The sequence below is a fragment of the Haemorhous mexicanus genome, chromosome 3 (assembly GCF_027477595.1).
Source record: "Haemorhous mexicanus isolate bHaeMex1 chromosome 3, bHaeMex1.pri, whole genome shotgun sequence".
In the NCBI taxonomy this organism is placed as follows: Eukaryota; Metazoa; Chordata; class Aves; order Passeriformes; family Fringillidae; genus Haemorhous; species Haemorhous mexicanus.
In genome coordinates, this window is record NC_082343.1 from 46098205 (window position 1) to 46122672 (window position 24468).

The 24468-nt window shown below is 45.2% G+C and overlaps 1 long non-coding RNA gene across 1 annotated transcript; it reads right to left on the reverse strand.

The window, feature by feature from the left end:
* Positions 1-386: 386 nt before the first annotated feature.
* LOC132324962 (uncharacterized) lies at positions 387-23270 on the reverse strand. The gene is made up of 2 exons (XR_009485802.1): positions 22923-23270; positions 387-1217 (listed from the first exon to the last, which is right to left on the reverse strand). It is a non-coding gene; the product is annotated as an uncharacterized LOC132324962 (long non-coding RNA).
* Between the last annotated feature and the right edge of the window lie 1198 nt (positions 23271-24468).

Below are 24468 nucleotides of genomic sequence, written 5' to 3' on the forward strand. Positions count from 1 at the left end.
AACAAAACAGCACCATGAACTTTGGTGTGAAATCAACTAATTTAAGGCAAATTGCAGCAAGTGTGACAAACAGCAGGAGGTAAGGAAGGCTTAAGGGTACTTCTAAAAGTGTTTATTTCACCAACAGCCCCAGAAGAGGTCATAGTCTGGAACTGGCAGAATGTTTTCAGCAGTCATTGTTCTTTCTAGTGCAGGTCTATCTGATTTTCCATGACACAAGATCTAACCACTGGGCTTGAGGTTGTACCACAGAATTTTAGTTCAAAAAACCCAAAAGAGAGACTTTAAATATATATATATATATATATATATATATATATATATATATATATATATATATATTCAGGTCACTAAATAAATAAATAAATAAACCTGACACATGAAAATAAATACTATTTTTCTTTAAATTTACTGCTGCTTTCATTCATTTACTGCTGCATGGAATATATTAAATGGCTTATTGTCATCCTGAAATAATAGGTATGTATAAATATCCATTGCAAAACTCTCTTCATTTTTGTAGTGTTTGTTGATAGAGAAGAGGAAGCACACAGGCCCTCCCAGGCAAGCTCTTATTCACAGGTACAGACCTTTTTTTCAGTGATGAATGAATCCTTTTAGAAATGCTAATATCAGCATTTATACAAGGTGGCCAATGTAAACAGTAACTGCTGGTTCATTATTCTTTTTGTATCCTTTGCCAATTTACAAATCTTCAGAGTTAGTGTTGAAACAGGCACTGTTTTTTGTTGGAAAATAGCAAAAATGTATTTAGTAACCAAAATCTACTGATGGGAATAAATGACATAACCTCAAGGAAGGGCTTTCCTGTGAACCCCACCAGTGTGACAAAGGAGGAGAGAAAGAAGATGGGGATTTTGATACTTGGATCATATCACACTGCTTGCCTTCCCCCAGGAGATTTAGTACTACTTCTGAAAGCAGCAGCCAAAAATATGCTTTGATGTATCTTTCATCTAAGACCATCTGTATTGATAAACTATGTTTGTGCGGGTGAAGCACTGAATCAGATAGGACTTTGTTTCCACTTCTGCCACAAGTTCTTGGTGTGTCCTTGGAAAAGAAAAGAGAGTTTGTGTGCCTGACCCCAGCCTCTCTCAGCCAAGCAGGGGAGGGACCACTTTTGGCACACATGGCAGCATAGAAAGAAGTCCTGTGCATCATGAGACGGACAGGTCCCACCATACTGAGTCCTCCTGGAAGAAGAGAAAACAAATTGACACTGGTCAGATTCAGACTGCTCTAATATTAATCATATGATTCATTAGAAAACAAATTCTTCAGTTCAGAAATTACCAGTAACAATTTTTTCTTCTGGGCTTATTGCTCGCACAGATGAGCCAAATAAAGGACCATTTCAAAGGTTGTGATTAATTTCAGTGCAAAGACACTGGCTTTGCTTTGATTGCAGGGGAATGTGACTTAAATTAGGCCAGCTGACTTTGTCCTGAAGAGGACTACAGTTTCTCACATGATCTGTACCATAGCTCAGCTGTGGATGTTGACCTCTCTGGCCAAAGCCACAGTGCATTCAACTCTGCCCTAGAACATTTGCCCCAATAAAGAGAAAATAGACTGGATGGAAATGGAGTTGTCAGAAACTGTTGAGGGCAGCTATAGATTCCAGAAAAAAAGCACTTCCTCAGATCACAGGGGATGACCATTTCTCCTACTTGAACACTGCTCTCCCAAATAACTGAGCACTCCTGGATTAAGCTGGGGAGGCAGGGGATGGAGGAGCAAGAAGCAATCTTTTTTGGTAAGGGAACATGTGTAGTAAATAACAGCTGCAAAGGCTCCCTCATGTATTGAAGTCATTATGATTCAGTGTTTTCCTTCCCAAAATCAGGCTTTAATGGGAAGCAAGTTTCAACCTTTCTAAAGGAGTACTCTACAATAAGCTTGTTAAGCTTGGAAAGTACTTTGGGAGCCCCTGGGATGAAAGGCGCTCTAGGAATGAAAGCTGATATTTACGATTATTGCTTGAAAGGAACAGAGAGGAACAGTAATGTAAAATATGAATGGCTGCTGGTGCTAAAAAACATATAATTGACTTGGTGCCAAAGAAGATAGTCCTAGCTCTCAAACCTGAATGACAAGGATTTAAGAGATGCAAAAAGTGGAAGAGACTCCTGCAAATAACAGCAAAAGCCAACCTGATTGCAGGGCAAATAGATGTCTTGTGGGTTTTTCTTTTCTTCCTCCTAAATTGCAGGCCATATGATTTGATCTCTCTCATCCCAGCTCTGCCACCCCAAACAGATGCCTGTTAACCACAGTACGTACTGCTGGTTTGTACTCAACAGAGGAACCTACAGATCCCATTGGACATCAGGGGAGAAAAATATCCTTGGTAAGTGATCATATGTTATGAAGTGGCCTAAGTAGATTCATATCTCACTCAAAGGACTCGGAGCAGAAGCACTTCAGGCTAATGCAAATTAAACTTCTCTATTTTAGAAAGCTATAAGAGAAGAGAATCAGGCTAACAGGCTCTGCTCCTGCAAACACCTATCTGCATACTTTCAGCTTCTAAAATGCCTGCTATTGATTTTACACTGGGCATCTGGCCCCCTAATGTGGCACTCCACAGCTCCTAGAGATATTCTCTATCCAGATCTGCTATTGAGACATCTTTATGTTGGGCTTCTGCTCTTCCACTTCTCCCTGAGAAGAGCTAAAAGAAAATCCTTTGAGAGAAAGAATTATGAATCTTGACTTCTTCAAAAACAAGCTTGAAAGTAACTCTAGTGCATAAGAAATCTTCCCTATAAAAACCCACAAGATCTCAGGAAGTGATTTTTTTTTAATATAGCAGAGAATAACACAGCATGTAGCACAGGCTGAATGCTAATATCAGACACATTTAAATTAGATATAAGGTTTTTTTTTTTTTTTTAAATGAGCTACTGCAATGAATTAACAAAAAACGCTGTGCACTCCAATTCACAGGCTCCAAATGAAGACAGGATACCTTTCACAGGCGTGCATCAAGCAGATGTGGGTTAGTGGGCTAGAAGAACTGGAGTGGCTCTAGGGACAAGGATTTTGCTAATGAACACCCCACCCAGGTTAGCAGCCCTCTGTGTCTCTGAGCCAGCCTTGAAACCTCTCTGCAGGCCAGTCTCCCACATTTCAAATGTGGCTGTGCCCCACATCAGCCAGGAGAGCAGTATGATTGTGCTCTATGGGTCGCTGAAGGCCGCAGCCTTCAGCAGAAGGCAGAGCCCTGGCCTCACCTCAGACTCTGGAGAAGCATCATTTCATTGAATCGACGCTGACAGGGCTGCTTGGCACTGCAGCTGCAGCACTGGCACACTGTAAGGGAAGAAGGTCCCCTGGCAGCTTGTGCTGCTGGGGCTGGGGTGTGGAGTGTGCTCCTGCAAGGTCCTTTCCATTGGCCCTGCTTTCTCTTCCTGGCAGAGTCTGATGCTGATGGATCTGCACTGGAAATAACACAAAGTCCTTGGCCTTTTTTTCCCCCTTTATTTCTTTTTTCCTTCCCTTTAGCTATTTAGGCCAGCTCTGGCTAATCACACTCTCTAACTTATACTCAGTCACTGCCATGGCAACCATTTCAACATGCAGTTCATAGACTGCCTCTGAAACACACACACCTTGATGCTTCAGTAGAGGCATTAGGAGAGAACTATCATCTGCTACACTGACACATTTTTCTACAGTATTACCTCTGGCAGCATGAATCTCTTCTTTTAGCTCTGAATAGCTCATCACTTGTTCTGTCCCCTTTTCCTCCCACTAAAATAGGTTCTTTAAAAACTGACACAGATTTATGGAGATGAAAAAGAAACGGTGTAGGAAGAGAAATGCATTTAGAAATTCCACTCTCTGGCATCTGAATTCACTCTTGTAAGAATCTTGAAAGCCTGTGCTGTTACTGCTGCACAGGAAATGCTGAGACCAGGTTATAACATGATGCTAGTAATGCCAAGGTTGTGGGTTCAATCCTCTCTATGGGCCATTCACTTATGAGTTAAACTCAATTATTCCTGTGGGTCCCTTCCAACTCAGAAATTCTGTTTTGCTCTGTTGTGCCTCAGTAGAAAAGGAGAAAGCTTTGGGGGCTTGCTTTCTGGTTTTCTCAGACCCCAGGAGAAAGGCAGCAGCTCAGGAATAGGGTAGGTACTTCTTCTTTCTCCTTTGCAAAATGGCTGCTCTTCGGAAGAGCAGCTGCCCTGCAATGTGCAAAACCAGGTCTGCCTTTTTCCAAGTACAGAGAGCAAGATTTGAACAGCAGTGAAAAAAGATCTACCTGGAACATGTAGGTGCATTTTTCCAACAGCCACCTCTGAGGATCCTGCTCAAGGTCCGCTGTAATTAGGTTTGCTTTTGTCTAGTCATGATGCCTGGCACCCAGGCAGCAGTGAGGTGCAGCACAGGTGTCTGCCATGCTGCCTACAAAAGGACTATTTATTCTGCTCACACTTAACACAGTCTGCTCCCAGACAGTCAGAGGGGAGGCTCTGACTGCCAGCACCACAGCATTAAAAAAAACCTTTTAGTTTCTTTATGTAATTATAGCTGCTGTGTGGAAAGACCTGATTCTATGTCTTGAATGTTTTATGCGTTTATGTGTGTAGGTTTCTAATGTGTATATATCACATGCAGTGTCATGTTGATCCTTATCAGGTGTAATTACACTATCCATTCCTTTCTTCCCATCTTCTTCTGTGTTTTTATCATTGTTAGCTGGCCACTAGCCACAAACAAGGCCTGCCCTCACCACTACCACCTACTTGACATCAATAAGAAAAATGTTTCTGCTGCTGACCAAGGGAGAAGAGAAATTCAGATGTGCCCACGAGCAAACAAATATTGGCACACCTAAAGTAACCTGTGTGGAACATATGATTTCAGTTTAAATGGTTTCAGTTTAAACTCAACTCTCCTAGCCATAGTAGAGCACCCTCAAACACAGTTCTTCAAACTGAACTGTTTCCTAGGAACAAAATCTGAGAGACAAGAGACAGCAGTCCCTAAGGCAGGCGGATATATCTCAGCCAGCAGATAAATAATAAACAGCGGTCACCTTTGCCCTGTTATTTTAGTACAGGCACATGCAGACATGCACACTGCTTTATAAGAACTGCATATGTACTTTCCAGCAAGCATCATTTATGCAAACTATCTTCCGCTGAAATCAAGACTCTGAGACTGCTGAAGTCAGGAAACTGTGTGTTCAGAAAGAAACATCATGTACAGTCTATCAAATCTCTAGGACTCCTTGACTATGTATAGCATGCTTGGGGGGACCCAGATCCCCAGCTGTCCTTTCTAATCTGCAATCTAAAGCCAAGACAAAGGCTGGCAAGAGGAGAATATAGGACACAGCTGACTGCTTTTAGGCCAGATACTTTAATGCTAATGCATTTCTGTAACTGTATAATAATCACGGACGAAATTACAATACATCTGTGAATGGGGAATACCATCCTCATGGCATACCTACCACACACCCAACTCTTTGGTGAATCAAATTTCTGTAAACCACTGTCCTGAATTTAGACAGTCACCACACCTCCCTTTCCCAATGTATCCTAATGTGTCAGTCTCCTCTGGCCTATAGGTAAGGATGCACTCTTACCCCCATGTGAGAGGAGGCATGGAGTGACAAAGGCTAGAAAATAAACTGGAAGTCTTTTCCTTCCTATGTCAAGCATTAGGTAACTTGCCTGACACCAGCCAGACTGGCAGCATCTGGAACAGAAAATCAAGTCAGGGAATCAGGGCACGAGTAGGGGAGCTCAACCATCCACCCCCAAGCTCTTGGTGTGGTCCTGGGTACAGTTTTGGCCCAGACCAAACAGTGCTCTACCAAACTGTTCCCAAGAATAGTCCAGGAGTTGGCATGGCCCAGGATTGTTCCCAATAGGTAGTCTGTATGTGACCAGTTGGTTTTGGAGGGCAAGAAGGTTTAAACATCTGTCACACCAGGGCCAAACTGTTACCCAGCCACAAAGCAAAACACAGCTGCTGCCTGGTTTATTAGCACAGACATGGTCCATGCCACACAAGCCTGTGCCTTGGGCTTTTGCCAGAGACAGTGTCCCTGCCTTTGCTGATCAGGACACACCTCTGAGCCAGTTGTGCTGGTCCTCTCCCCCACTTTTTCCAGTGCAGTGTCAAACTAACTTTGGCTACAGCTGCTTTAAACCATCACATCTGACACTGAAGAGGCTGAGCAGAGCAGAGTTGATGCAGCCAGTGCCGTGTCCCAGCTGGGAGCTGAGCCTGTCCCCAGGAGCATCTCACCCTGCTACATTCCACCCTACCAAATCCCACCAGGTGAGCACCTGGGCGTGTCTGACTTGTAATCAGGGGGAAAGATGATGCCATGGTTGCCTGTTTCTCCACTGGAAGGGCTTCATTTTGACTTCACACCAGAGGCAAGTAGAAAAGGTGCCTCACTGGCTGGCATCATAATGGCAGCAGCAGCAACCCAACCCCTGGCATGTGGCCTCTGCAAGGCTCCCCTGCCCTATTCCCAGCCCAGCCCCAGCCTGATGTGTCTTCCCTCACTGCTCCAGCCTAGGAGGGCCTCGGACTTGACCAAGGGGGCGCCACAGACCAGCCAAGGACTTTAATTGGCCAAACAGGCTGTGCATGAACATAGATTGGGCTCAAACCTGGGCTAAGAATTTGCTACAGACATACCCTCAGCAAGTCTGGCACAACCATGAAATGAAGCTGGATGTCCTGAGGCCACCAGTCCTCCCTTCCTTAGCATTGTATTCCTAAGAATATAAACCAAACCCTGCAGGGGCAGGAGAGCAGTAGCAGTCAGTGATTCTGTTTTCGTTTGATAAAAATGAAAATGCGAAGGTGCCTGCATAGCTGATCGCCTGCATTTTCTCTCCTGCATTTTCCATCAGAGAAACATGACCTCTTGGGAGACTGCATTAGCAAGCACCTCTCACTCCTCCACCCCTGCCTGGGTGGCACAATATCTCTTCACAGAACTGAGCTGAGGAAAGCTGACAGTTTACAGGCAGTGCAGAAACCTGTACTGTGCACTCTCATCTCCTTTGGAATCCAGTGTTAGGTGCTGTCTTGCTTTCCAAAGAGATGTGAAAGAGATTAGGAAGAAAGTAAAAATACGTTTTTTATATTTTCTTAAGAAACATTCAGGTCTTGTTGTGTTCCAAGGGAGGGCACTGGCATAGGAGAGAAATCAGGACTGGCCTAATTTGCATGTTCCCAAGCAGGTCAGGAGAGATTGCAGAGAAAAGCAAACATTGCAAAAACATTTTGTAATGCAAAACTCTACAAACAATTGCAAATTGTTTGAGTTAAAGCAGAGAAATTGCTTGATTGGGTTTTGAACCCTTTTCCTCCTTCCTAATAATAAGCGTTTTCTTTTTTGCAAGCATGATCCTGGAATGAGAAGTCTCATAGTTTGGGGATATGTTCACACTGGGAACATTCACGTGACCTTTCAGATCACATTCCTCCTATTTATAAGAGTATTAGTCATCCACTTAGAGAGCAGAACTAATACCATGTTTGTTAAATGACTAAATGTGTGCTATGAATAACCAGCAGAGGGTACTTAAAACCACAGTTACATCCAAGAGCACACAGAGAAGCCCTGGCCAGCTAACACTTAGATGGGACACAAATATTACTATTGCATGTGAAATACATTTGAAAAACAACTTGAAGACAGTCCATTCACAGGAAGGAAGGACTAAATTAATCACATAGATTCTTTTCCAGAGAGAGTTCACCTAGTTATTTAGACATATAGGAGAGCTGGCAAGAATGCATGACAGCTGAAGACTAAAATTTGACAAAAGTCCAGGCAGAACTAGCTGTAAGATTAAGAGGGTGGATCACAACTCTTCTGGACCTTGGCCTTTACACTACAGAGAAAACGTCAGGGTTGTCGTACTGTTTGCAACTCTGTCACTGGCAAAACACTAGGTTTGGGAGCTCTGAGTAATGCCTCGTACGTTGCTTAACTTAGCTTCAGGGAAAACACAATACAAACCATGCACGTTATTAGCCCCAACACGTTTGTGAGTCTCAGCCAACATGAACAAACTTTCTGTGCCTCAGATTATACCAGTGGCCAACAAACTGTCACAAGCAGTATCAGTTCCTGGGTCAGGAAAAAATGGTGCTTCCCAGGCTCTGAGGACTTCCCTGCTGTGCATGCAGTAGTATCAGCACTTTTGGAAGCATTTAGCAGAACGAGATAGACTAGTCAGTACACTCAGACCATTTTTGTAAAACCATATGAGTGCATGCATCTGTCAGGAGAGGATCTGGAGGAGAGGAGAGGAAGAGTGAAAGACAAAAAGGTGGGTGGAACAGGAAGAAGGGAAGTGTAGACAGCAGACTATGTACCCCTCTATAAAAGAAACACAAGAAGCAGTCTGGGCTGTATGAGGTGCACATTTCTGACAGCAGGGAAAATGGAAATGGGAACAGCTCTGCAAAGAATTTGTGAGAGTTTTGAATAATGATGTGCAAATTATGGGCTGGAATGCAGAGTATTAAAGGGCTTTGAGTTCCCACCTGCCCCTCAATTTAGCATTAAAGTCCAGTGACGTGCTTTCACACTGCAGAGGATGGGGTTGGGGGGACACTGGGATGCCTGGCTGAACTACACTTTGGCCAAACCTTCTGAGGGTGAGCTTGGGCATTACTGGCAGGAAGTGCCCAGCTGTAGTCACCTGGCACATCAAGGAGCTGCCCCTGCCAGCACACCTTCCCAGTGCCAGCCTGCTCAGAGGGAGACCAGCGCCACACCGCAGGCAGCTGCTGAAAGGTTCAGTGAGAAGGTGGCAGCTAAAGGTGCAAACATCACTTCCTCATTGCAGGCTCTGTGAATGGCCCTGCCTGTGCAACACAGAGGATGTTTTGAATGGCAGAGCACAGGCAGTGAATCATCATATAATCACTGCTGGTGTGTCCCAGCCTCCGTGTATCATCAAGCCTTCCTTTGGGTCAAGTAACCATCTGAGTCTGACTCACCGCCACCGCACAGGTTTCTCCTGGCACAGGCTGGCTGGTCAGTGAACAGAGCTAATTGAATGTGCTCTCACTGTTCCAGCCATGGCCCAGGCTGGGTGCAGCTTTCCGTGCAGATCTTGCTAGCACAGAGGGTTCCTAGAGATCACGTAGTCTGTTGGGCACAAAAGTCAGGTAGGTAATTGTTAACCATGTAAGTTATCCCTGTTTCCTTAAAAACTCCTCAAGGGCCAAAGGGTTAGCACTTTCATGGGCTAAAGCTATGTCAGTAGCAAGACAAGTCCTCCAAAACATAGAATAATTGAAGCTGACAGGGACCTCAGTAGGTCATCTGGTCAGACACCCCTACAAAGCCAGGCTTGAACACCCCCCTCCTAGTCCTCAGAGTCTGAGCTGCCAACACAGAGGAAGGAGAAATTCCATATAAGCCAAGGAGCCCTTGTGCCCCACCCAGAAGCCCCACCCAGACCACAGTTAAGAAATAAAACTGATGGAAAAATCCAGCAACATCAGATAGTAGCAGAGGAACACTGGAAAGACAGAGTAAACTGAGGAAAAGACCAGCAAAACTAGTATAGGAGAAAGAGAAGGCATGTTTGCTTCCTTTGCTGACAAGATGGAGGCAAGCAGGGTGGTATGGAGATATAGCTCCTTTCTCTCAGTTTGCTGCACATGGAAAGAAGACCCCTCCTGACACCACGAAGGCAAAGTAAGAGTCAAGGTTGCTGCAGCTGCAAGAGGGAGCAGAGTCCTGGCTACACCCTGCCTGCACAGTTCTTCCTTTGCAGGCCTTGAGAGGGGTGGAGGGAAGGGGCAACCCTCATTCCTCTCTAGGCCAGATGGGAGCAGGGTTCACCAGGTCTCACCTCCACCCTGTCACTAATATCAAATAATAATAGTATTTAGCACTTCCATAATTACCTTTGCACTCTGATATCACAGACACAGCTGAATTGGAAGTCATTAAGATCATTATAATGAGCTTCAGTGGATCCTTTCAGTCAGAGGCATTATTTAGCCAGCCCTCATTTTCGTGGTTACATCTGAATAAGCACTCTGCATTGAGGTGAGGTTTGCCGATGAGACACTTTGGCTTAAAGGCAGTCTCCTACTTGCAAAGGCAGAATAAGTGTCATTATGCATCATGTTTCACCAGACTTCAAAATGCCAAGGAAGGTAAGTCAGCTTACAGCTGACTCCACCTTCAACTTGTAAGAGCTGCAAAACTCTCCCATGGACTGGCACGTGGGGAAGGTCTGCCATGACTCCCAGTTATGGAAGATGCCGTTCTGGAGGCCTTCAATGCTCAATACAAGCAGCCACTACCACCTCTTGCTGCAGGGGCCAGTTCAGCAAGAATGGTTACTAAAGCAGAGAGGGCAGAAGGCCAGAAGCTCTGGGAGCACCTTGCACTGGGAACAGGAGCACCGTGCTGACCTAGTGAAGGGCTGGGCTGCTGGCCAGAGCTCAGGCAGGCAGGCACGTGGACATATGGCTGTTGCTTGACTGAGCATTGTTGGGGCCTGTGAGGAGAACTGAGTCCAGAGCCATCTGCAGAACAGAGATCTGCTGATTCTGGGTCTACTTACAGCTTCACTGAAGATTTCTTCCTTTGGCCTTTCACTAAGAAAGAATTAAGTGCCCCTTTAATTGTGGTTACTTCAGTTTCCTATTCATAAATGCAAATAAAGGCACTTATTTCTCCCATTTTTGTTTGCCCTTTGTGTTTGAGCCATGAATCCCTTGGGAATCCACAGCCCACGTATCAAGGCCTTCTAGGTGTACCTCTCTTATTAATAACAAAAGTAATGTGCTGCTTTTGTTACTGAAGTAGGAGGAAATGTAGGCACATGGAACAAACCCTTGCAATGCTACTTCTTATGTTTAAAAAAAAAGAACAAAAAGGCAATAGAGTGTATACTTTGACCAGGAGCAAAGGTAAAATCACATCAGCTGACTCAGTGTAACAGAAAGAACTTAATAGAGTTGGCAGTGTTTCAGCCTGCCCTCTCAGGAACATGAACATGGAAATGTGTTAAGAGTAGCATAACATACCCGGACAGTGTCTGAATGAAAGAAAAGAGTGTTGGACAAAAGTATTATTTTCAGCAGCAAGAAAGTTATGCTGGCAAAGCATGAGCACAAACTTGTGTTTATTTCTTGGTGTTCAGTTACTGCCAACATCACAAATAAACCCAATTGAGGTGTAGAATCTAAGCCTGCACTACTGGCCCCAAATACAGCTGAAACACTCTCCTAAAGTGTTTGTGACCTAACCATTCGACCCATCCTCCAGAAGCAGGTTAAAACAGGACACTTGGGCAAGAACCAAACAAGCTTCAGTGCAGCTTAGAAATACAGTCAAGACACAAAGCTGTTTCCCTACTTCAAGACAAACTGGCTGTTACAAAAAATATTGAGGAGCAATGACACTTCTTGAGCTCTGGCTGTATCTGCAGTGGAAAGGAGTTTCCCATGCAGTTTCCTTAATTAGCACAAATATGCTGACAACCTTTTCCATGCTGAAATCAAGCCATAGGTCACTAAAAAGTTGATCTATCTACGCATCCAAATTCACCACATGCTGAGCCAACACGTTGCAAAGCTGTAATCAGTACCCAGATTATAACATGGCTTTGTCATGCATCCAGCTGCTGAAACAAACTTGGATGTCCCAATATGAAACCTATTTGTCCTTCAGTCAGCAAACAAGAAAAGTGCCAATATATACATTCAATGTTTTGCAGGTGCTAGGGTTGTGTGCTGGCATTTATTGGATAATTTAGACCATTACATGAATTTATAAATATGACCAGTTGAATTAGAGAAATAACATGATCTGAAGATCAGATGCTAAGCTTGCTTCAACTGAAATAAACAGGGAATAACTCATTCAGCATCCAGTAATTTACTCTGGTTTCATCATGGAGAGATCAAGGCCACAGTTACCTCTTTACACAGATTGATCTGAGCTTTAGTCCTTGTCAACAGCACGTGCTATAGTACAATCACGCAGCAGTTGAACAGAAAAGACAGCATGCCAATACAGTAAATAGTGTAGTACCAGCCCTAGGGAAAAGTTTAGCAACCTGACGACAGGTATGGTTTAAGTGTGAACCTGAGCCTTGTTCCTCAGACAGTTTTTGCCTTGTTGGTAACGCAGCTGGCAGAACAAACCCCAACACAATTTATGCCTGGCCAGCTCCTGGCCAGCTCACAGCCAATTCTGAATGAAAGCTGTGATGTCTAAGCTGTTTCCTCCTGGCCAAGCAGCCCATTTTCCATGACCGGTTCAGTAAGGTTGCTGCCTGCTGTGGGGATAGGACACTGCAGTGTGCCAGTGGGACTGTCTGACCCCTTCTCCCACATTTCAGTTGTCCCTAAAGTAGTGCATCCCACAGTATGCTGCACCAGGGGCTGCTGCTCTCGGAAGGTTTCTTCCAGGAATCCACCTCCATCGTTACTGGTCTATGGCGTCATTGCCCGCATTTTCCCAGAATCACTTGGCACCAATGTGGCTGGACAGCATGGCAGGTAGCCCTGCCAGCATAGCTGCTGCTTGGAAAATCTGTCCTGTGGATGTAAGCTGAGCATTTCACTGGTTACCGGCTATAACTCTTTTAGCTGGATACAAGGTCACATTTGTGAGTAACAAGAATGTCTCTGTGATGACATTGACATAAATTACCTGTACTTTCTTGCCAAATAAAAATAATAAAAAAAGAACACCAGAAAGTGATGCCCCATGAAGAACAAATTAGATCCCATTTTGTGTCCCTTCACCTGTAGAGACAGGTTTGAATGTCACTGAATCCTGAACTTGTGACTGTCACCCAGCCCAAAATGAATGAAACCAGGCTGATAGCTAAGTCTGTAACTTTCCTCTTGAACTGTTTTCTTTCCTGAATTTTATTTTGCTATATTTATTTATTCATTTCAGTAACTGTCCTTCAGTACCACATCTTTAAGACACAAATGCATTGTCATCTGCCACAACAAATTTTCCTTAGGCACTGTCAGTGCCCATCATGACTCGATGGAACTCCTCCTGAGCTGGTGAGGCCAGAGGGAAAACCATGCCAAGGGCCAGAGCTGGGAGACAGCAAGCACTCACAATTGGCCTTGGCTTCTGTTTGAGGTACATGCAGCTGAGCCCTCATAGGGGAAGCTGGACACTTCAGTGGTTACATGGAGAAAGCCGACAGATGTCCCTGCCTGCTTGCAGAAGGACAAGAAACTGACAGGAAGCAAAAGTGCTTCCTACTGCTCAGAATGCACCCTGAACCCTTGTTGCTGTTAGACAACCTTAGTCTCCCAGGGAGAAGGGGAGGGATGGATTGAAAGTAAGTCTGACCTTCCTGGAAGAATGGACTTGCTGATGCTGTGCTGGGCTGAAATATGAAACCACTGAAACTCTAGGCCTAGAGAGTGGGAATTACCAAACCAAGCCCAGCACTATTTAATAAAGCAAACTAAGTCTCACACAGCAGCTTCCTCTTCCCATTCCTTTTCTCTGAAAGACACTGCATATTTTAACCACATGGCAGCAGTGATCTAGATGCCAAGAAAGCTGACAATGTCCAGCTGTGAGTCAGCACAAGCCAAAGGGACATAAATCAGGCAAGGTGCAGGTAGTCAACTGACTCATAAATGCTTCCCCAAGGATCTCCATTGTGCTCAAGCAGTGGCAAAAACCCCCATCCACACAAAGACTGACACACCTTTGCCTCCCACTGACCTCAATATAAAATTCATATTTGGAGAACAGAACCCCATGATCCTGGCCTCATTTACACCAGTTTCACACAGATACGTCCTTGGGAATACCCCATTTTTGCACAAGTGTTCCCAAGACTAAACCTGTCTCACTCAGCATCTCTAAGAACCACTAATATCTAGGTCTTTCTTCACTGAAGGAAAAGAAAAACAAACAAAAGCTTGACATGGCTGGAAAGCTGCTTTTAATCTCCCCCAGTTACCATTGAAGACAGATTAAGGAGCTCACAAACAGGAGGGCAGCTTGGAGCCTGCAGATCCTTCACTGAATACATGAGCAAGCACCACACAAACCTTCCCTGCAGTCCCACAGCTGCTGGGCCTTGGCCAGGAGGCACCACCAACACAAGGCAAATTTCCACAGTAATCTTTCCCTGGAGAGTTTCTGCTGCAGTGCCACAGCTGAGCTGCTGGTTTAGAATGTCAAAGTCCTCCCTGCTGGAAATGAGAGCACCACTCGCAGAATACACTTCACTTGAGCTGGCATTGGTTTCTTCCCATTTTCTAGCCTTTGCCATAACAGCCTAAAAGTTTGGTCTATGCCTTGTTTACAAACTCGACTCAGGACAAAAACCCCATGTTTTAGTTTGCTGACCAAAGGCTAACAGGCCTGACCTCAGTCATTAGCTGATCAGGGGACTTATTGAAGAATTAGGAAGCGCTAAACCAGAAAATGTCCAATATTGATGGCCCAAGAGGAGTCTTGCCCCATTTCTCACCTCATAGACAGCACTGTGCCCAATGAACATACCACAGCACACTACACAGAAGAAACGATCCCTGTCCCAGACATTGTAAAATACTGTACTGAGTTACAAGCTGGAGCAAGGATGAGGTGCAGAAGTCCCAGACAGCCTTGGAGGCAGGATTACTCATGTATCACAAAACTCAGATGTTGTGCTACTTACATTGCTATAGGGCAAGGAGGGGGGAAGAGACAGACTTTAGCATTTCCAGAAGACTTGTTTTAGCTGCTGATGACATATGGGGACAGGATTCACCAAACTTCCCTTGGCTCAAGAATACAAAATCCTATTTCCCCATGTACCATTTGCTAGCCACCTAGTCAAGTGCTGTTTTAAAGCCCTAGGCCTTAAATTCTTCTTGGCTAATTCACTGTATTGACCTCTGCCCTGCCACAGGGGGAAAGACCCTTGCTTTGGGAAACCATTTTCCCTCCAAGTTGTCTGAGCTGGCTCTGCCCTTCCCCCAGAGGTTAGGTGTGTCTACAACCAGCATCTTGAATTGATGAGATCCCAAAGAAATAAGTGGCTTACCCAGGTGGAATTTGGAAGAGATAATGGAAGTAAACACCAGCTTGACATTGAGGAGTTTCTGTGCACAGTTTCATTTGTGCCTACTAGCCTACAGGTGTCCTACAAGCTAAGGATGCTTCAGCTGACTCGTTTTTTCACATCACCCTCGCCTGTTTCTAAAAGCATCTCTCCTTTTGGTCACATGGCAGCAGGTACTCGCTTACACACACAGCAGTATTACAAGTGACTGTGCTGAACACATGCTGCACTGGTGAGCTCTGCAATATTATCTGTGGCTATAGGGCCACCACCCCTCACACACTGTCTCATTTTTCTTAGTGTAACCCCAGGTTTGGCCCTACTCAATCCTTGGCCACTTTTCAGAGGGAAACTTGCTCTTCCTCTCCTCCACCCCTCTGAGCTCAGCAATCAGGAATACAGAGGAAAACTTCTGCTCATTTGCACCTGGGATGAGCAAACAGCCAGCCCACACTCTGTCCAGCAGCGTGAATGCCAGGTTATGTGAGGACATGCCAGCAGAGCCCACATACCACTGCTGGGCCATGAGCACTTCAGATATGACTCTGCTCAGGAGACTGAATTATAAACAGCAATTTCTGGGAGGAGTGGCTCCATACAAATACTCCCCCATCTTAGTCACAGGCTGAAATAAATAAATAAATAATCAAAGCCATATAATCTGCCAGTTGGCGTGCTCAGAGCCATGTGACTGGAGCCAGCCCTCACCCCAAGGTGAAACATGGATCCAAAGACCGGGTCCCGGCTTTGCGGTGTTCCAATGGCACAAACGGGACAGGCAGCAGCCCCTAACTGGGAAGGCATAGACTTCACCCACCTGGCAGACAGCAGAGCCCAGCTGTGTGCCACCTGCTCCCAGCTCCATCATGTTACATAAGGGAAATACTGAGGGGGCAAGGACACATTTAACCCAGAAATCCCCACGTGACCAAGCGGATCCAAAGTGAATCCATCCCACCCAAAACCACATCTGGGAGGCAAAATAAACAAGGGCCACTGCACAGCAGGGACCTGAAGAGGCTGAGGAACTGGCCTAAGGAAGTCGTTTCCTCTTTCCCTGTGCTTTGGTGAATGGGAATAGTTATGCAGGGAGCCAAGAGGGGACACTGGGGCAGAATCAGTCTAGACTTGCTCTGCTTCTTGTCCTCCTTCCCGCAGCATCTGCTGCTGGCCCCTGTCAGAGGCAGGATAAAGAGCTAAGCAGACCTCGCATCCGGCACAGCACAGCTATTTGTGGCTGCCTTGTGAGCCTGGCCAAAACTCCTGCGTGTGCATGAAAGATGATCCCAGCATTAAATATATTCCTCCTCTTTGTCCAAACTAGAAATGGCTCCTCAGCCTACAATATCACCAGGCTATGTTAAAACATCTAACTATAATCAAGAATGCAGATGGAGGTCCAAGCACGGGTAAGCAACGATGAGACTATTTTAACAGGAACTATCTCAATGGGCTCTGAAAGCTACCTAAAGAGTATCTGCATGTTGCTAATTATATTTACTGGTGGTGGTTGGCATTTTTTTTCAAGCTGAAGATGAGTCAGAAAAAGAAAAAAAAGTCCTTTATGTTGTGGTAGCAGAAGGATGTCTCCTGAGGGTGTATGTAATGCACTACTGTCACGGCATGACAATGGAAAAACTGACTGCTGAGCCAACCAAACCCCCATAAATACCTAATGATATCTCTCTTGGCCCAGATTTTCTACAAGTCGGTGCCTGAACTGCATACAAAATGACAATCGATATGAACGGATCTCTTTTCTCAACAGAGCCAGAATTTAAGAGCCCAGCTGAGCATTATATTCCAGTTCATACAAAGACATCCTTTTAAAGGTCTGTCACAATAACTTAAAGGTGGTGATCCAGCAGAAAAACTGCTAGGCCTCTCCTCACGATCTCCCCCACGCTCCAGCCATGAGCACAAAGAACAGCTGGCCTCAGCGAACAGACAGTGTTATTAATTACAACATGGTGACACAAACAATGAGTGCCTAGGTATGTTATTGGGTCTGCATTCATGTGGGAAAAGAGCAACATTTTCTTCCTTTTCTCCTTCTTCTCCTCCTCCTGGCTTGAGTAGCTCTGCCACCTCGTGTACTCGGCAGGGGAGGCAGCCGTGCCAAGCACCTGGCCCAGTTACAGGTATGTGGTGCACAGACACAGGGAGCCCGTTGTGAGAAAACCCAGCCTTTGCAAATTTCTCTGGCCATCGTCCAGCCTCTGCACGTTGGGCAAGAGACTCTCGCTGGCCGCGGTTACATCAGTCACCACCACCTCCCTCAATGTCATGGCACGGGAAGCGGCTGCCAGGGGAGGGGGGGGGGGCGGTGGGGAGAGAGAGAGTGAGAGAGAGTGAGAGAGGCAGTCGCTGTTTTTTGAAATAGGCTGTCCAAAACACATTACAACACCCTTGCCGGTTTCCAGTGGGTTTGCTCAGTTCCTCCCTTCCCGTGAAGACCACACAGGCTTCGCGAGGGCGTTCCGCCCTGCCGCAGAAAGGCGGTCTCTGGGGCCCACCGCTCCCGGCAGCCGCTGCGCACCAGCGTGATTCCCCCCACTTCCTCCAGATACTCTCCCAGTTTCCATCGACGGCCAGAACCAAACTCAAAAGCTGATATTTAGAGAGGAAAACATAAGCATTTTCTTTCCTTTTTTTTTTTTTTCCCCTCCAGAGGGAGATTTTTCATGCTGCTCCGCCCCCAGCAGAAGGGAGGGGCAGGGCTGGAACTCGGAGCGTTTGAAGCCCCTCGCAGTTCCACTCGCCCCTCTCACTTGCCTCTCCTCTGCCTGCTCCAGTCCCTCGCACCCTGCCGGCCATGCACCCTCTGGACACAGAGGCTGCCCAAGGCAACCCTCGGGATACCGGGGCTCCCTGCCTTCCCAAGCCGGCAGCAGGTCACAGGGGCCCAGCCAGGGACTGCCCGCGCAGGCTGGAGCACCGCTGCCGGCACGGCCATCAGCCAGATCCCACTCTTGGCTACTGCCAAGGGTAAATTTAGAATAATCCTCCCAGCAGTGACTGGGAATCTAGTCTTTGCAAAGGCTCAGAGCAGACCCTGGACAAGGGATGGCACTTCAAAACAGTCATCTGGGGCGTATTGTAAGCAAAATCACCCTATAAAACAGAGCAAAACTGGCAAACGTATTGCTCCTGGCATGAATGTACTTCCATATTGATTCAACACTTAAAAAGGCAGTGAATGAGAATGAGGATGTCCTTTCTTCGAACTCTCCAGCAAATTCACTTTCACTTTAGGCAGCCTGCTGTTTTCTCACCTCTCAGCTCCTTCACCCCGACCGCAGCAGCACCTTCCTCCACCGCCAAACCCTCTGTGCTGCCTCCCCTCGCTGCCTCCTCTGCTCAGCCTCTTGCCTGAAGTCCTCCTAGAGGAGGAGCTGAAATTTTTGCCTGACCGCCCTGGCAAAAGCAGGGAGACATTGCTGAAGTCCGCTGGGAAGCCATCACCCATGCGGGCAGCACAGCTGAGCCCTGGGCTGTGAACCTGCCCCTCAGCCCTGCCTCTCCTGGGACAGGAGCCCGCGGGTTTGAGAGCTGGCCAGGTCGGGGTAGCTTTTCTCCAGTCAGAGGCTCTGGAAGGATTATTTGGCTGCAACATATCATATGACTTTGTTCTTAGAGTTACATTTTAACTGAGAAAGTTTAACAAGTATGACTTATGGGCTTCTAAAATTGGCAGCAGAAAAATGAGCTGAGGAAGTCATGGAAAAAAACCACAAGCGAGGCCATTCCATGTTATGCACAATTTCTGGGCTCTTTTTCCAATCTTCTGGTTTTTTTGGATGGTGGAAAATATTTTCCAGCTACACAGGCCTGGCTTCACTGAGTATGTATTTATGCCAAGTTTATAAAAAGCAGCTGCAGACATGGTTGAATGAAAGGATTACACTGCTGTCTGTCTTCCAGAAGGTGCTTCAGTTCACACCCTGTCCCATAGAGCAAAGCTCACTTCTCAAATCTCCATGAATGTATGTAGGGAGGGACAAAATTTGAACCACACAATACAAACGGCTATGGCTGTGCATGCCAGTGGGCACGCATGTGTGTACACACAGCTCTCTGGATAGCAGTTCCTAGCCACTGCTAACGCTGGCTTTTAGCACTTCAAGTTTACCACCGTTCCTCCAACCTCTCCCCACCCTACAGCTTGGTCCATCTTCCGTGAATACAAAAATGGGGAGAGGGCTTTCAGGGTCAAGACCCCAGTCTCAGTGTATTGCTGCTCCCTTCTTCATGCATACCTGCTCTCCAGCTGCTCCCACTGAAATTCAGGCTTCACCAACCTCACGTATTCTCAGGCTGCCAGCCTTTAAGGCTAGGAGGGATCGCTGTAATCGTGCAGCCTGATCCCCTCCACAGCACACAACACTGAATTTCAATCAGGAACCCAGGCAGCAGAGGCATAACCTTAATTTTCAGCCATGCCTTGTCACAGTCTTGGCCTGATACACTAGTCACAAGAGGAGAGTCACAAATAATTCTTCACTCTCCAAAACAGAATAGCTCCAGGGGGTGGGGGGAGGATACAAACTGAAAGCAAATGTATATAAAAAGGTAAGGTAGGTGGTAAGCTGCAGATCATGCATTACAGATCTGTATCCTGCTGTTTTTTCAGTCGAGTATGTTAGAATAACAGTACAGAGAACGACAGTGTTACATCAGGAATATCGGTCAAGACAATATTTCCTGGCAATTGTTTGAGAAATGCTTTTCTCACAGCTAATTTCTCCCAAGAGGCTGTGTTTTCTCTGTTTTTAGAAGGAGAGTGATTAAGAAAGGAGGTTTTTAAACCTCTGCACCCTGCTGTGGGACAAAGAACTGTGGGGGAAAGAAAGGAAAAAAGAAAGAAAAGAAAAAGGCACAACAGCTGTAATGTTCTATGAAATGATTTTGTTCTGTTCTCTTGCCGAGGTGGTGGGTGCAATCATCAGTTTGGCAGAGATAAATACAGGAAAAGCAAGCCCTTTTTCAGGAGCGGCAGCTGCAGGAGTGCCACATTGCCATCTAGCGACACGGGCTCTGGAAGCCGAAGCAGCGGGGCTCCGCCGGCTCCCCGAGCCTCCTCCACCGGTGCCCACCGCTGGCCAGCACATCTGGACATGGGACCCCCCTTTCCTTCTCGTGATTTACAGCCAAGCTTGAAAACTGCAAAACTGCTTGGTCTATAAAAGACAGGTGTAGGGAGGCAGGGGAAAAAGGGAAAAATTTCTCCATAAAGAAGTTTAAGATGAACTTGGCTTTGCTAGGGAAAGCTGGTTTTTACACTGAGGCCCAAACAGATTCTTGTCTTCCATTGCTGCTGCTGCTGCTGCTGCACACAAAGCTACCACAGCTTTGTCATCTTCTGCCGTTATCATATGGATGTCTGTGGCAAAATGATGCAGAAACAGTGAGCACTACCTTGTCCCATGGAGACAAGTCTGAATCTAGACCTGGTGCCCTGCTCCCAGTCCTGTTGGACCAAACAGCTGTGTGCCCCGATGCTATCTGCAGTGCCTACCTTGACTATTTGACTCCACTATGTACATCTGCAATGTACCTCTGCATTTGTATTCTGAAAAGAACACAAACGTTAACCTTTCAACACTTTAAAAAAGAAAAGCCCAAGTGCTAAGCCCTTTAGACAGCAAAAGGCGGGCACTCGGTCTTCAGAAGATGCCCAGCAAAGGGCAGTATACAAATTCTTTTGTATGATCTTCACACAGCAAGTTAAAAAGGAAAAAGAGCTTTGGTGTATGAGAGTTCTGACACTCACTGAAAGCTGTTAAATTGAAAGATACTGGCTACAGCAGACTTACATTTACCCAGAAAACAAAAACACTCCCTGCCTAAACTCTGCCAGAAGACACCATCATTTTGGGAAGCAATGAAAGAAGCCTTGCATCAGGCATCCAAGACTGTGCACAAAGCTCTGCTTCATGGCACATGCCCTTCCCACTGAAATAAATGAGCAGTCTCACACCTTATAGGCATTGAAAGGTGATTAGCAGCAGACTGTATTGGCTCTGGGGCAAAGGATGATGTGTCTAGCTAATCATTAACTCTGTGTGTTTAGTCCCTTATTCTGGTGAAGCTTCACAAGAGCACAGCTACCCTGCATCTGCAGGCATGTCACAAAGGGTAATATTCTTTGATATTAGCAAAAAATAATGTGGTCTTCCAAGAAAAATGAAAAATGCACTGAAGTTCCCCCAAATGAAGATAATCAATGCTGCTCCAGAGAGCTACTACTGTCTTCAAAAACCCAGTGATAGTCTCTACAAATTCTTTGGTGACTACATATACTATGAGGACCTAGAAATACTTTGAATTTACAAAACCACTCCTGCATACATTAGTAACAAAGTTTGCAGTGTCACCCCCTGAGACCCATATCACCTGCAACATTATCAGGAGCTGGGCAGGCAGAATTTGAACACTTAGATTTTGAAAAAGGGAAGGCCATGAAGATTCCCAAGCCATTGCTGGTTCTGTCAGACTGCAATCTGTTTCTTTTTTTCTTTAAAATCAGGGTGAGATCACTGTTTTTCTTGAAAATGTGCTGCCCAAGGTAGGAGACACCAATCTTTGAAAAGATCTAAAGTCTAATGGCAAATATTGTCAGGCCTGCTGAAGATCTTCAAGGGCAGTGCAGCAGAGACAACACTGCTCCCAGCTGACAAGGTCCTAACACCATTCTGGAAAAAAACAAAATAAGAGAGGGATTCTACAAAGGAGTCCATTTTTTTTCCTGGCTTCACATTTTATAACCAAAAGCATGGGGAGAGCACTGCCCCAGTATCAATACATTCCATCTCAGGGGATGTATTCCCTTTAGAAACCAACATAACTTATGAGCACTTACTTTCATAGTTGCCCAGAGAAGCCAAGGTGCCCCAGTGGTGCTCAAGCTTAGTGCTCAAGCTCCCACTAAGAACCAGACAGTCCATTGGTTCTTGAGCATGGCAGGGCACACCAGTCTCATCATCTGACTTCCTGAACATATGGTTACCACATAACCTGCCAGGCATGTCCTCCTCTGCTTTCTGGAAACCAGCTCCAAATTAGAAAAAGGAGGATAGAGCCAACAGAACTGCCTCTTAACCACCAAGATTTGGAGGGTCAAAAGCATGCTTTAGAAGGTTGCATTGTTTTTAAGGATGGGGCAGCTGTTCAAAACTGAGCTACAACTTTCTCTCTGTAAAGTACCTCTCCAATTTGCAACTGTTTTGTCAGGTTGTCAAGCATTCAGTTTGCAGTCCAACATCTAAGATGGACACTGACTCACTGCATTGCCTTCTAGGCTGTTTCCCTTATTTATGCCTGCTTTAATACCTATGACCCAGCTTTCCTGTTTGCATCATGGTATCACTGAGTTTCAGGCATTACAAGTTTGGGCTGATTACAAAGTTTTGACAGAATAGAGTTCCTTTTAAAGTTGCTATCCAACAGCAATCTAGATTTCTGAAAGATCGCTTCTTACATTTTCAATGCCGAAGGTATTTACAAACTGTATAACTGCCAGCAGAGCGATTAACCCAGTGCTTGACAGCTCATGTTATTGCTTTCATTTGGGTGGGAAGTTGTGCCTCAAATCTATTCAGTTATAGAGCCTTTAATACTTCTTTCTTTTGGTAGGTTTAATTATTTATAAGCAGATCTATGGTTGGTTGAAGTCTGATTTTTCCTGATTACACTAGTAACTAGCACTGATTAGCCAACTAGTCTAAAATTAATGTGATGTAGAAAAGAAGCAAGCTTCAGAGCTTCAAACAAAATTCAGATAAAACACCCACCCAACTACTACCAAAACAATCATACTATCCTAAACCTTACCTTCTCCCTTCCTGTGTAACTGTCCCAATGTCCTGCTCTTGACTGCTTAGGTTTCCATGAGGTAAGGACCATGCAGAATAAATTATGGGATCAGGACTGCAGGCTGTGAGTTTGCAGAAGCAGAGACTTCATCTTGACAGATTCTTCAGAGTGCCACACCCATCTCTGCTGATACAGAAGTAATAATAATTTCACGCTAAGAATTCTGCCAGTGCCAATGCCCAGTAAATAATATCCCTACAAAGAAGTAAAAAAGGGTCCTTAGTTCTGTCAGATGACTTCTAACAAGCCAAGGAACCTGATGTTAAAGCTCAAACCTTTAAATGGAGAGATAAATGAAACATAAACCAAATAGCAACCCCTCATGGTTATGCAAATTCAGGTGTCATTATAGCAAACACTCTGACTAGAACTCAATAAATATGGAGGCTGTAACCTGGGGTTAGATGGGGCTTCCCTTCTTTATGTAGGGAAAAACTTCCATCTCCTCAGTGCTAGGAGCTGGCAGTCTTCCTCATGGTAACTTACAGGACCAGGCTGTATTATTACAGGTCAATGTGTGGTGAAAGTAAATCTTCATCAAAACCAGACTGTTCTCACTAGTAATGAAATACTGCTATGAATTGATTAGGTGTGTAATATCAATTAAAAAGGGAGAGTTTCTCAAAGAACATGCTTGCTCAAGAATCCCTTTTCTTCATTTCTCCATTTAATTAGTCATTGCATTATAATTCACAATTTCATGCAATAATCATTGTCATTTTAATCATCAAAGCTGAATGTACATTCCTTTCTCATTAAATAATATTAAATACAACAAGAGATGCTAACCAGCTAATGTTTCAGAGCTCCAGGGAAATGCTCTTTTACATACATGCCGAAACAGGCAAATACTGTTTTTTTACAGCAAATTTCTGTATCTACCAGGCTATATTACAGGGTGTAACATGGCCAGAGTGACCTAAGGAAAGAGAAGCAGCATGGTTTTCACACAGTATCTTTTATTAAACAGCTTTCTCTAGATGCTGTCATGTGTTGAGCAGACTGAAGAATTTCTTACTAACAAGTTGAATGTTGGAAAAATGCTGATTGATGCCTACAAGGGTGGAAAATTTCCATTTACTTGTATAGCATACATACACTTTACCCCCCCACAAAGAAAGACCAGGAAGCAGAGAAAAAACACTTGTGAGATGTAGGAGTAAAGATTCGGTTTTGAGCCAGGTGCCACTAAAATGCGAACAGCTGCCTCCTAGGCATGAGAGAGACAAAGTATGAGATCAGCTCACTTCATGTCAGCTGCAGGATCACAACAGGGAGAGTAGATTTTGTCAACATCAGCTGAAATTCAACCAGCATTGAAAATGCATCCTGTCACCGGTGTATAATATCTTGCTTCTTTATTTATTTGGTTGGCTCTCCTCACATTGCCCATCACAGGCAGAGTCCAACTCCAGGTAAAATCTCAAGATGCAGATTTCACTTCCAGCCCTCCTGCAGTTAACCATGAAAGGTGCATTCCTTTCACTCCAGCTAGCAAAGCTCA